The sequence below is a fragment of the Lactuca serriola genome, chromosome 5, assembly GCF_051521515.1.
Source record: "Lactuca serriola cultivar US96UC23 chromosome 5, Lser_US96UC23_V15, whole genome shotgun sequence".
Classification (NCBI taxonomy): Eukaryota; Viridiplantae; Streptophyta; class Magnoliopsida; order Asterales; family Asteraceae; genus Lactuca; species Lactuca serriola.
The window spans coordinates 308149109-308162926 of NC_136412.1; positions in this window are offsets into that span (position 1 = coordinate 308149109).

The following is a 13818-nucleotide window of genomic DNA, read 5'->3' on the forward strand; positions in this document are numbered from 1 at the left end:
TGAATCAAAAAGTTATTTTCTAAAAAGGACTTTTTAGTTTAAAAAGCTATCCCAAACACCCCTTTCATTCGAAATTCGTATACGACCAAAAACAGAAACCAACGAAATCATTTAAAACGAGTCTTGCATAGAAGCACCTCCATCAAAAGATGCATCTCGTTCCTTCTTCATCCCAAAGAGAAATCCAAACTTCATTAGCATCATTGAAACTCTATAGTTCGAAATATCATCTCTGTAAGAAATCAATTACGAGGCCCGATCGAAAGTCAATCATACGAAGTTCTACCTCTTCCTCAAAGGTTGTTCAAGGTCGAGTTTAACGAAACCGTTTCCATCGAAACTCAAATTCGATCATCACTCTGATTGAAATCCTCCATTGATTCGCTAACGAAATCGGATAACTATTCACGTTCCAGCAAAATCGTCAACATTGGAAACAACTTCAAAACATTTGCGCTCAAAAAACAAAAATTAACTCAACAACCCAATCGACAATCATATCCTAAACATCAACACCACAAAATATTTTCAGATTAAATAGGACATTCAAAGAATCATTATCTATACAAGGGTAGAATCGTAAATATGAAGAAAATTATGATGAAGGAACCCTAAAATCCTCCATCAATGAATGGTTTTTTTCCAAGGAATAGAAATCAGTTGATGATATTAGAATGATAAGTTTAATCGATTCTACCGGAAGAATTAATTGTAGACTCCCGTCGATGAATAAAACCAATGATATTCCAAAGAGATGAACATAATCAGAGAAGAACTAAGAAAAAGAAAGAAAGGAAGGGAGTGGGGTTCCTAACAGCTAAACAAACTAGGGATGAGCATCGGAACCGGGTACCCGCTTTTGGAACCGGAACCGCCTCGGAACTGCCGGTTTTGGAACCGGAACTGCCTTAAGCGGTTCCGGTTCCGGTTCCTAAAGTTTTTTCGGAACCGCTACCCACTGGGTACCTGCCGGAACCGGTTAATATATATATATATATATATATATATATATATATATATATATATTATCTCGTATAAATATGTGTGTTACTTAAACCAGTTTAGAATATATATTGGTCCGGTTTTGTCCGTCTTTGGTCCGAATTGACTTGATTTGAATCGAACTAAATTGTGGTTTTATCGACAAAAGTTAACAAAATTAATGTAACCGGGTTACCCGCTTCCGGAACCGGAACCGCCGGTTCCGGGACTGGTTCCAAACATTTAAGAACTGTCTAGAGTGGTTCCGGTTCCGGTTCTAACTTTCTAGGAACCGCCGGTTCCGGTTCTCGCCAAATGAGGCAGGTACCCGCCTATGCTCATCCCTAAAACAAACGGACAAGTTAATAGAGGGATTGAACGGGTAACAAATTAAAGTTTCGGGGATGATCCGAGTTAAAAAAATCTTTCTAGGGAACAAGTGTGCAAGTAACTCATAACCACAAGGACCATCCGTATAATTTTCTCTTTATTTAATATAACATCATATTTTCATTTCTTCTTATAATTAAAAAATCTATCCATATAGCATTTGTCGGCATAAAAATAAGGATGGACCGGATAGAGTTTATGAAGCACGAAGTGCTAATGAGGAAAATTTTAAAAGTTTAATATAAAATAGGTGTAAGACCCGTGTATTACACGGGTTTATTAAAAATAAAAATTTAATATAAATATATAAACATTAAATATTTTATAAAATAATGTTTTTCCATAACAAAATGTAATATTTTGGAGCATTTATGAAAGAAATCAAATCATTTGAAGCATTTATGAGAATTTATTATCAAATTAATAGAATGATAACCTTATATATATATATATATATATATATATATATATATATATATATAACCCATTAGAATTTTTTGGAAATTTATTTTAAGAAAATTGAAATCCCCCAAAAATGACAAGTGGAAAATAATAATTTTAAAAATCTTAGAAAATGACATTTGTCAAAATGAAAAAAAAAAAGATGACAAGTGGCAAAAGTATTTTTATTTATTTGGTAGGATATTTTATACCGTCACAGTTTCAAAATAACAAACATGTGCAAATACACTTTTCAGGTTGTAGTCAATTTACAACAAAAGTCCTAGACTCCTAGTTTTCGTATTTGAAATTGGTGTTAATAAACAAATCAATGAAAATACAATATTTTTCTTGTATTTTGAATTATTTTCAACCTAAATGATAAAAGAATGTTACAGCAACTAGCAAAGCTAGTTTTAAAGCAAACGCTTATGATTATTGATTTCATTAGCATGTTAATGTAATGATACAAATTTAAGTTTATCATGAATTCCATTCGACAATTTATACATGGTAGAATCCGCAGTACATGTAGAATTAATAAAACAAAAGCATATATATATCACTTTACATTCTATATCACATCTTAACTCATTTTTTCAAACTTGTAGTGATATCTAAAAAATTTAATATCACTCCATAAAAAAATAAAATTGAATTATTTTATTCGGTCATTAAATATGCACTATGTTATACATTATACTAGAAAGTGTGAGGGCCATGCTAAGCACGACCCATGGAAACCCACGAATGTAATTTGGGTATTTCCTTCCATTATCTGATTCTAAAAAAAAACATAAGTACATTGTTGTTATGTGTACGGAATTCAAAGTTTGTTGTTTTCAGTAGTAAACAACTGAGTATGTGGCTACTATTGACAAGGAAATGAAAATGCATTGCTTCTTATGGGTAAGGAAGTGAAATAACATTGTTATTATGGGTAAAAACTAAAGTACATTGCTAATATTGGTAAAAGGCGTAAAAATTATTGCTATCTCCTGTAATTCCAAATTTGCCCTTATTGCTTGGTCAAGACATTGACTTCCCATATTCCCTAAATAATTGATATTTTCATAAATAAGCATGTATATCAGGTATTAGCTTTAAACTGCTGAAATCTTGATGAAAGTATAAGTGTGTTGTTATTATGGTTATAGAAATTTAAGTGTGCTGCTATTAAGGGTCCTTTCTAAAAGCACATTGTTAATTTTGATAAAAATTGTAAATTCCATTGCATAATGGCGTAGTTTACCCTTCATCTTTAAACAATATCACACATTTCCCCATACACATACACATCAACATGCACAATGTGCATGGATTATGTGGTTGTGTGTTTATTTCACCCCCACTTTGATAGTTTTGCAATAAAAATATCCATATGAGTAAGTACATTGCTATTTTAGACAGAAAATTTGTCTTTGAAAATTTTAACAATAACACACACATCCCACTCATTCACACACAAAACAACACACATAGCCACATATACAACACACACACACAATGTGTATGTAGTTGTGTGTTTCACCCCCTTTTAGATGGTTTTGACATGAAAGAATACCCTTTCCTATGATAATTTGGCTTTCTTATTTATATTTAAAGGAAATTACAAAAAGTTGGTATTTTTATTTTTATTTATGGTAAATTACAAAAAAAATCACTATAGTTACTGAGTTTCTATATAAGTAGAAGTAAAACTTGAACTTTTGCCCGTATGAAATGACATTCATTCAAACACTTTTATCCCACATACCCAAGATGCAATCATAAAAGTTTTATGGCTAGACCATAGTTAAATTAACAAAAAAATAACCTTATGCTCTATTTCTACTACTATTACATGATTTCATTTTGGTATTTGATAGTTTTATCTTCTAATGATGGCAAAAGATGGTATTTATCTTTTTTATGCGTGGACGTTATTCATTCATATTATATGATAATATGGATATCATATTTAGATAAACGTAAGGATATACATCTTCAACAATAGAAAAAATAGTAGAAAAACATGGGGTTAAACTTTTTGATGCACATGATTTTGATATGTCCCACTAATTTTTCAATCACCACAAAAAAAAGGAACTTGAAGCAAATGCTTGGTGAAGTTCGGAAGCTTATAAACAATTCAAGTAGCATAGTTCCATCAGAGTCTAAAATATAGTCATGCATGAAAAATAAGAATGACAAAGTTATAATTGTTTTTTTTAATTTCCCAGAAATGTAGCAATGCTACGGTTTTTAAAATAGATTGTGCTTAGCACGACCCACGTGCGTTTCCTAAGTAAATTGTAAAAATATGGCAAGACGGTTGCATTAAAGTATCGTACAAAAAGCAGAGAATAGCTACATAACTGACTGTTTAGCAGAATAGGCAAAAAAAGTGATGGATGACAATATACAATGAAGTCAATTTGTTTGAGATTTTATTTTGTTATACAAAGTATGCAGTGTCTGTTTTCAAAATTGGATCAAACATGCAACAAATTAACATATTGTTTTTTTTAAGGATTTTGTATATAATTCATGATGTCTTACATAAAAAGAAAGTCTTCCAATCATTTACAAATATTGATAAAAACAAATGTATTGTTGGAGAAAAAATATCTATTAATTTTGTCCACATTTAAAAATTGTCTGCTAGCTTTCATACCCTTAAAGTTTCAATCTGTTCATCTCCATTTTTATGTTTATACCTTTAAAAGAAATTCTGTACATGTCAGTTCACAAAAATATACATTTTGAAATGTATAAATAACATGAATCAATTGACAGAAAACAAAAAAACTTGAAACATAAATATGTTTCGCCGAGCTTTTGCACAAAAGTTGGATTGTATTTTTGTCCCCACACCTCAAATATAATCCATCCGTGTTTTAATCCCCTGATGCCCAAAAAAATATGAGGTTAAATGCCAAAATAGCAATGTACTTCAATTTATTTGTGTATCACAACACTCTACCCTTATATTCTTTGTAATTAGAGAACTGTATTTCATCGGTTTTATTATTAAGACAATGTACGTTGTGAATTCTTCCCAATTATAACACTATACTTTCATTTTTTTATTAGGACATATAAGAATTAGAACCGTCACCACCTTCATAAACTTTGCCATCTTTGTGACTTGAAAACATACACAAACCCATAATATCAATTGATGATAACAAACAAGACAATTGAATAAATTGGGTTGGATCAGTAAAGTTAATAGACCTTAATTAGTGGATGACGGAGTGCATCATGAGCATTATATATGTAAAGTCAAATACCATCTGCATAAGTGCATTTATCAACCCAATTTGTACACACAAATCGAAGTGATGCACATAAGGAAAAGAAAACCTAATCAAAATATGTGAAACAATTTGGAACTTCATTTCCATGCTAATATACTCTTCAAATATATTCAAAATAGAAATTATCTAGAACTTTTTTAAAAAATCAAATTCATAATTATATCAAGTTTCCTCTATCAAAAATGATTTTCCAGATAAACTCCATAGTTAATAGCTTTCCAGCTCCATTGTGCATGATTTTACCCATTGAGTTTACATAAAAACTTTTTCATACAGATCCATTAGTGGCAAAAGCTGCAGGTATGAATCATAACCTGGGGTTCAGAATGCTCATGATTTGGTTGCTGGTTTTCTTGAAATGTTTGAAGATGGCTGCCATAAAATGAGGAGAGAGCTCGAAATTTATATAAAAATATTTCACCTTTTTCTCTACTAATAACATATTCATTATAATGTGTCTCAGGGGACAACCGTTAAAGATAGGATTCAACAACACTTGATGACGAAGGGAAATCAGGGAATTGTTTATATTCTTAACAGCTAAGATTTCATAAGAATAAAAAATCTAAAAAGTTCATAAAATTAAAATATATAAACCGTGGTTTTCTTTTGTTGAGGTTTACCAGTCAAAGTCAAACCATCTATATAGGGACAAATTCATTCATGTTATGCGGGTTGTCAAAGTTGCTAAATAGATTGAACCAATTGCTTTATACCTGTAAACATTAGTCAAAGAAAATCAATTTTGATATTCATCATTCTTATTTTTGAATTACAGATAGTTAATATATCCAGCAGCATACCAATGGTGAATGAATGACTTATACATATGTCAAACACAGAACATGCGACAAATATTACCAAATTTATACACACCTTAGGTTCCTCAAATGTTGGCCTTGGCAACCCTCACAATCCCTTCTCTCTTCTTAATAGCATAACTGCAAAAATTACAAACATAAGACCATCAAATTTTCTGAAACTAAAAACTCATTTTTCTTATGTATTAAAAAACCCATCAATATTATAGAAGTTTGACAAATTTTTCTAAGCAAACAAAATCACAAACAAAGTAAAAGGATCACAAATCTGAACAAAAATAATGACGCTTCACTGGTAAAAGCAAGAAATCGAAAACAAAAAAAACATGGGAACTTCACTGTCAAACCTTCATCAACCCATGGCCCTTCAAACACAAAAGCCAAAATTTGGTCATGTTCTTCATCAAACTTTCATCCAAACTGAAAACAGCAGATTCCTCCTCCTTGCCCCTCCGTCTTTGTTTCCACCTCTAGAGTGCCCTTCATGGCAGTTATAATTACTCATTTAAGTATCTAATTGAAGTAAAACGCAACAGAAGATTAAGGTTAGTAATCAAGAGGAACAAAGATGAAGAACTTTGGTTGGCTGAACGGAGGAATTGATTTCTAGGGTTTATGGTTTAAAACAACTCAAAGGAGAGGGAGGGAGAGCAAGAGAGAGATTCATAAATTGAAACTTTTAACCATGAAGAAACAACTGATGCGATTCAACCAAAGCATGAAAAAAGAGAATAAGAGAACGTTCCGATTTAAACATTACAATGTTTAAGAACTGAAAAAAAATGAAATAAAAATCATAAATTGATTTAGGGCATCGACGGGGCAAAGGGAGATAGTGGATAAACGTGCATACAAACATGTGTAGGCGCTTAGCAGAGTGTAGAAAAATGGCCGGCTTTCAAGTCCCAACCTCTTGTCCATTGAAGATGTTGCCTTGCTCAATCCGTTCATGGAATTTTTAGTTGGGACCGTTCCACCGTCCATCGCCTCATCCCGTGACCCAATACAAGAGTAAGAGGGAAAAGAGGGACACGATGGTCGGAAACAGGTGTCTATGAGCGAAGCATTGGTGTGAACACGGATGATAAGAATAGGTGGTGATGATGATCTGATGAATCGATGTTGATGTCAAGGCGTCGTTCAGAGGTACTTGACGTGGCGTTCATTAAAATGCGTAAACTGGATTTTGGCGGAAGGAGAATAAAAGGGCTTTTATATATAGTAATGATATATATATATATATATATATATATATATATATATATATATATATATATAAAGACAAATTATGTGAGGGTCACTGTGATCTTCCAAAACAAGCGTAGTCAAGACAACTATTAAAACTTCTAAGTACATGGTCTATGTACAAATTGTTGTTTGTATTTTGCAAAAGATTTACCTGTTGCCAAAACTACAAATGGGACATTACTACAGTACAAATCGGATTATAAAGCATTCGACCAAAAAAAAGTACATAGTTGTTTCTGGATTTAAGATCCAGATATATCCTAATCAGAATCAATTGATTTAACCTCTAGAGTTAACCTAATGTAAATCGAAAGAAAATATGATAATAGAAAAAGAAAAACTAGACAGATTTAACCTGCTGTAAAACAAAAGAAATTAAGATAATGAAAAAAGAAAAAGTAATCAGATTAACAGATTTAACCAGTTGGAGTTGAAAAAAGAAAACCAATGCCTAAACATGAACTTAAAGCCTCATGAATCAGTTCAGCTCTCGGTGACATCAAAAAACTTGACATTTGATGGAAAAACAAAACCTTTAGCTTGCAAACAAGAACATTTGTGTGACATCCCCAATTTCGCGGCTAGAAAAGACCGATTTGTTTATGCTTTGTTTTTAAAATCAGAGTAATCGTTTAAAGAAAACGGTTGCGGAATTTGTTCCCAAAACAAAATATGATAAAAAGTTATCAAAGCATTTCTTTAAGAAATGAATTTTCATTATATAACAAAATCTCGGGATGTCATGTTCCGATACAGACACATAAGCATAAACAGAACTTACAATTATTTACACTAATGATTTACATCTCTTTTAATCTCTCAGTGAAATATGTCTTCGTATTAATACATGTGATATAAAGAAAACTGAGAGGGTCAGGCGTGGGAGCCTGGTGAGCATAGAGGGTTTTCGACCCACAATAATATAATTATTATATTCAACCATCAAACAATCAACCCAATTACCCATCCCCATTATCTTCTTTATTTCTCAAGGTTTTACCCTAAGAATTCAGCTATCCTTCATTCATTCATTCTTGAGGATTGACCTAAGGAATTGGCACAAAATCCATTGCTACATAAGGCGCATCTACCAACATCATCCTTTAAGCGCCTCTGCCAGGATTGTGTCATACACTATGAGGCGTGACTGCCAAGTTTATGACATTCTCTTTTAGGCGTATCTGCCGACATTATCCTATAAGCGCATCTGCCAGGATTATCCTGTAAGCGCATCTGCTAGTATTATGACATTCTCTATTTGGTGCATCTACCAATATTATTCTTAAGCGCATATGCTAGTATTATGACATTCTCTAATTGGTGCATCTACCAATACTATTCTTAATCATCTTATATACCTCATCATTTTATCACATACCAACTATCTCATCTACCCATGTTTTACCCAACATATTAGTAGATATAAAATACATATACATTTTAACTCATTTAAAAACCATATAAAGCATCAATTCCACATTTATCTCAAATAAACAACAGTATATAAACACATATCATGTATTTCATAGCAAATACTTCATATTTATGTGTTAGAAGAAAGTAACCACACACTCACTTGATCAGAAGATGATTGGACAACACTACGGCTTGTAGAAGTAGTATTCTTCGATAGATCTGGAAGATCTACACAAAAATTGGCTTCTCGTTGGCAGAGCTTCGGCTCGGAAACTTTACTTCTCGGGATATTCGGGGCTTCGGGACTTGCTTCGAGTCTCGAGATTAATACCGGGGCTTCGGGATATTTCTTGCACGCAAAACGATGCAAAAACGAGAGAGAAAGAAGAGAAAAAGAGTAAAAAACTCGGCAGCCTCGACTTCCTTTTATAGGGGTTGGATTCTCGATTTACGTTGGGTGTAAATCCAGGTACGCTGGGTGTAACCCGGATAAGGCCGCTGACTCCCCCCACCCCCACCCCCTTTGGATAATATCGAAATTTATAATTAAATTTAATATTTTAATTATTTAATAAACTTTAAAAATTCATATATTTCTCATATGAACTCCGTTTTCGACATTCTTTATATCCACGCGTAGGTGAGACTACGCTCTACTACTTTCGTTTAGACTCCGTTGGCTAATTTTGACTTTATTTTTATTATTTATTTTTAGTAGGCCGGGACAAGAAAACTCCGTTATAAATTCATAACTTCTTCATCTGATACCCATTTTCGTCTGTCTTTTTACCGTTGGACTACTATCGACGAGATCTTCGATTCTGTTTTAGATTGTTTCGGCTAAAAACCGCTCGATCTCAAATCGAGTATTCGGGTTGCATACCGCTAAGTCGAAACTTAGAAAAATCATAACTTCCTCATACAAAGACAGATTTGGACGTTCTTTTTATGTACGCTCTCGGTTTAACGTATTCTACGACTTTCGTTTAGATCGCTAAGGCCAAAGCTCGCTCTATCGTAAATTCACTATTTACGTCCCATTGTGTCGTGCCGGTTCTGTCGCGAAACTTCGTCAGGCCGTAACTTCTTCGTTATAACTCGGATTTCGGCGTTCTTTATATGTACGGAATCCTTGTAACATATACTAAAAATTAGTTAAGATTATTCATTCTAAATAATCTTCTATCAAAAAGCCATTTTTGTACACTTATCGTCTCTAAATTGACTAACCCTGATCTACGAGAGTCACAGTTATCTCCCCTTTAGGATGATTACGTCCCGGAATCATCAACGAAACAGGGCTTGAACAATTATTTCGTATGTTACCTCTTCATCCTAGGTAGTGTAACTTCTATGTTTCCTCGAAAGAGTATTTAACTCTAGGGCTTCTTGACTGCAGACGATGCTCAATCTTGCATCTGCTTTTCGTACTATGTTGTACTTTCAATCATAACCTTCGAGTTACCAAATAAGTCCTTATTGTGGAATCCTTCTTCTTCTTAGAATAAATACTTTCCTTTTGTTGGATTAATGTTTAAGTCCATAACTATAATTGGTAAGACTTGACCCGACCCGACATGGTCCATTTGGGTTGCATGACATCATGCATTTGGATACTCTATAATGAGAGAAATAACACTTAAGGTTTGTTAATATATTATAAGTTCTAATATATTAATAAGGTTATTTAATTAGTATTGATCAAGAATTAATTTGGAATTAATTAAGTGATCAAAAGGAGACTAATTAAATATATGGGTTGATTGTGTAAATCATTCATTCTTATATATGTGGGTCTGTGATCCAAGATTCCTTATGTTGGACTAAGTCCATGGGGTGACCCATGGATACCCCATGGAGGCTAAAATCCATGGAGCATAAGGAATGGGTAAAGTTATGAGTTACATAGTGTAACCCTAATAGCCACCATATAAAAGAATCCCATGGCTCAAGAAATCGTGCACTAGTGTGTGTATGAGGGCTAGACGATTTCAAGGAGTGGTCCATTTCTCTCAAGTCATTCCATGTGCATTTGGTGTTGTGTGACCCATTTGAGGTGTCACACTTGGGGCACTAGGCACTCAAGCTTCATGAAGACAAACTACATCAAACAAAGGTATGTATTCTATCCATCTGATCACCCAAGTATCAAGTACTGTATGCTAGATAGGGTAATACCTTGGAAAGTTCATATTTGCATGTATAATAGAGAAAACATAGATCCAATGTATTTAGGGTTGCATGTACACTTAGGAGTGTTAGAATGCTCAAAACCCATCACCTTTATCTATTGTAACAGACCGATGGGTCGTGCTCCATGACCTCTCATTGCATGATGCAATGCTTAGACTCAGGTCTCGGTCGAGGGTCACTACGGTTCTTTCACGAAGGCGAGGATCTCGTTAATCTCGATCTCGTCGAGTGGGATCACAAGGGTCCTGACGGAAAGGTACGGTTTCAAGATCGGGACGCGAAGGGTAAAATGTACGTTACTGAGTTCGCGGAGCAGGTCTAGTCTGCGAGATACAGGACCGATTCTGGTAGGAATCTCGGAGGTCCTGACTATCTTGGATTTAGCTTTCCAAGCGATGCGAAGCGTATTAAGCCATTCCCAGAGTGAGTTTTCCTAAAGGACTTGGCCACTCACTTGGAATTTCCAAGGTTTCTTTTTCTTGCTTAACTTCCCAGTCAAAGGCCACCCTCTGTTGGGTCAAGTCGTAAGGGTTTCTTCTTACTACGAGGGTAGATAAGTAAGTCGTTACATGGAGAATGATGAAATGATCCAAGTAAGAAAGACGGACCCTATTCATTAAATCCATGAATGCTTCGGGCGTATTGGTCCTATCCGAAGGGTATCACTACGGACTCGAAGTGTCCGCATCGAGTTCGGAAGGTAATCTTCCGGACATCCTTCCCTAACACTCAAACTGGTGATATTCGGATCTCAGGTTCATTTCTGAAAGTAATTCTTTCCTTGCGTTTGCTCAACCAATTCATCTATGCGAGGCAGAGATAACGATTTCTAATGGAAATCTTGATGGAGTCCTCGATAGCCGAGGAACATATGATGCAATCCATCGACTTCTGGAAGAATAAGACCGGAGCTCTCTAGGGTGAGAAGCCTGGTCTTCCAATTCTATAGCTGAGTAGTTCGTTAAGTTGTCCGGACTGTTCTTGTATCTCTGTAGTTGTTTAGACTGTAGGGCGATCTGTTTACATAAGTCGTACTGGGTTCTAAGTTTGTTCACATGACGATGCGATTACTCGTAGTCTTGGGCAGTCTCCGTCCTAAAGTTCATATTAGAATTCATACATGGTTCAATGATCACAATCTTGTGTATACGAATCGTATATAATTAAGATTGAAAAGGTAGTCGAATAACTGATTCTTCTTTAAGCTCACATCCCATCGAGGAAAAAGAAGTTAAAGTGGAATCATCAATTCTAAACCTGTAGAACCTTGATTATATATCACCCATATGTATACATTCTTCAGCGATAGATCAACCGTATGAATCTTTGGATTGAACTTGACGTACTGCATGAGTGATACTACGGGGATTTCTTCGGAAAGGAAAAGAATTATGAGGTACTCTATGCATGAGTACTTCGGTGTTCTGAAATGACAGCTTCGCTAAAAGACGTTTACTGAGAAAGAGATGTACTTATGAAGCTGGTATGGTGCGGATCACATTGAATCTAGTTGTATGATAATGTCGGAATCATATGGAAAATTAAAGACATTAGATTTGAACATAAGGCGTTACAGACAAACACAACCGTGCAACCATCAACAGAGTTCCAATACTTTAGACTTACTACAAGACCATTGCTGCGAATGAGGTATACTAAAAAAGACAAGTATACGCAGCACGAGCATCCCTATACCGACATGATCTCGCAAAAGGTAAGACTCTAGTTGCACTAGTTTTAAACATACAAAATACTGACGATTGGAAGGGAACCTATACTATAGTAGGGTCCTTATCTGCCTCTTTCCATTCTAAGGTCAAACTCCTTCGGATTCGCCGTTGTCCTTATCTGCGGGACAGTCCCTCTTGAAGTGTCCCATGAAGCCACATAGATGGCATATCCGAGAGGTTTGGACATTGGTGGTTGAAGTGATGTGTTGGACCTGGGTCCTGCAGCAGCTGGTATTATGTCCATTCTTGTTGCACTTAAAACAGTGTAACGGACAACAACTACCCAGATGATGAAAGCTACACTCATAGCATTTCGGTAGGTTTCCAGCATATTGCCTAGCTGGTGTAGGGACAATTGGGACACCATAAGGAACGGTAGTAGGAGGTACAGATGTCGTAGCTATGAAGGTCGTCACCAGTGGTTGTTTCTTGTTCGCCCCTCGAAGCGATTTGTCCTTCTTTTTAGCCCAAAACTTTCGTTTGTTACTCTTGGTCTTGGAACTCGGGGTATTGTGGTAGTTTGTTGCTCGTTGAGGTACTTGATTGTCACCTGGATTGGAATTGTTGTTAACAACTCCGCTATCATTCGCGATGTTAGCGTTAAGGTGGGTCAGAATAGCTGACACGGCAGCCGAGACTGCAGCTTGAAAGGTAGCCACATCAATCTGAAGATTCGGTTCTTGGTTGATGGGTTGATCGTTTTTCTTGGGCGACATGATTCTGTTTCACGGAAAGAAAATGAATTTGTGAGCGAGCATGGTTGAACCTAGACGTAGTTTGACTGTCTATGTAAAGAATAGAAGTATGTTCTCGTGAGTTTGACCTACATCCCTATGATGCAGTCCTAGTACGGATTGGAAGTATGTTTGCGAAGGTTTGACCTACATCCCTATGATGCAGTCCTAATACTGAGTGGAAGTAAGTTCGTAAAATGGTCTCAAGACGTTTGTCGTTCCAGCCGAGGTACTGTTGGTTGGTGAATAACATGATCCAACCACTAAAAGAGACTTGGAAATGTCTCCGGAGCTAACTTGCTATAGTCCAATGACTTGACTAAAGCATGTTTCAGATAGACTCTAATGAAAGTATGATAAGAGTACTTGAATAAGGGATGACACAGAAGTTAGCCGACTGTCAATATCTTTGATATTCATGACGTAAAAGTTCGGGAGAATGACCTTGTAAAAGGTCTTACATCATATCCAGAGAAGATAGTCCTTGACAGCATAAAGACCTAACCAAAAGTACTTACGGTACAAGATAATTTCATAGAAAATGCCACATCGGGCAAAGACA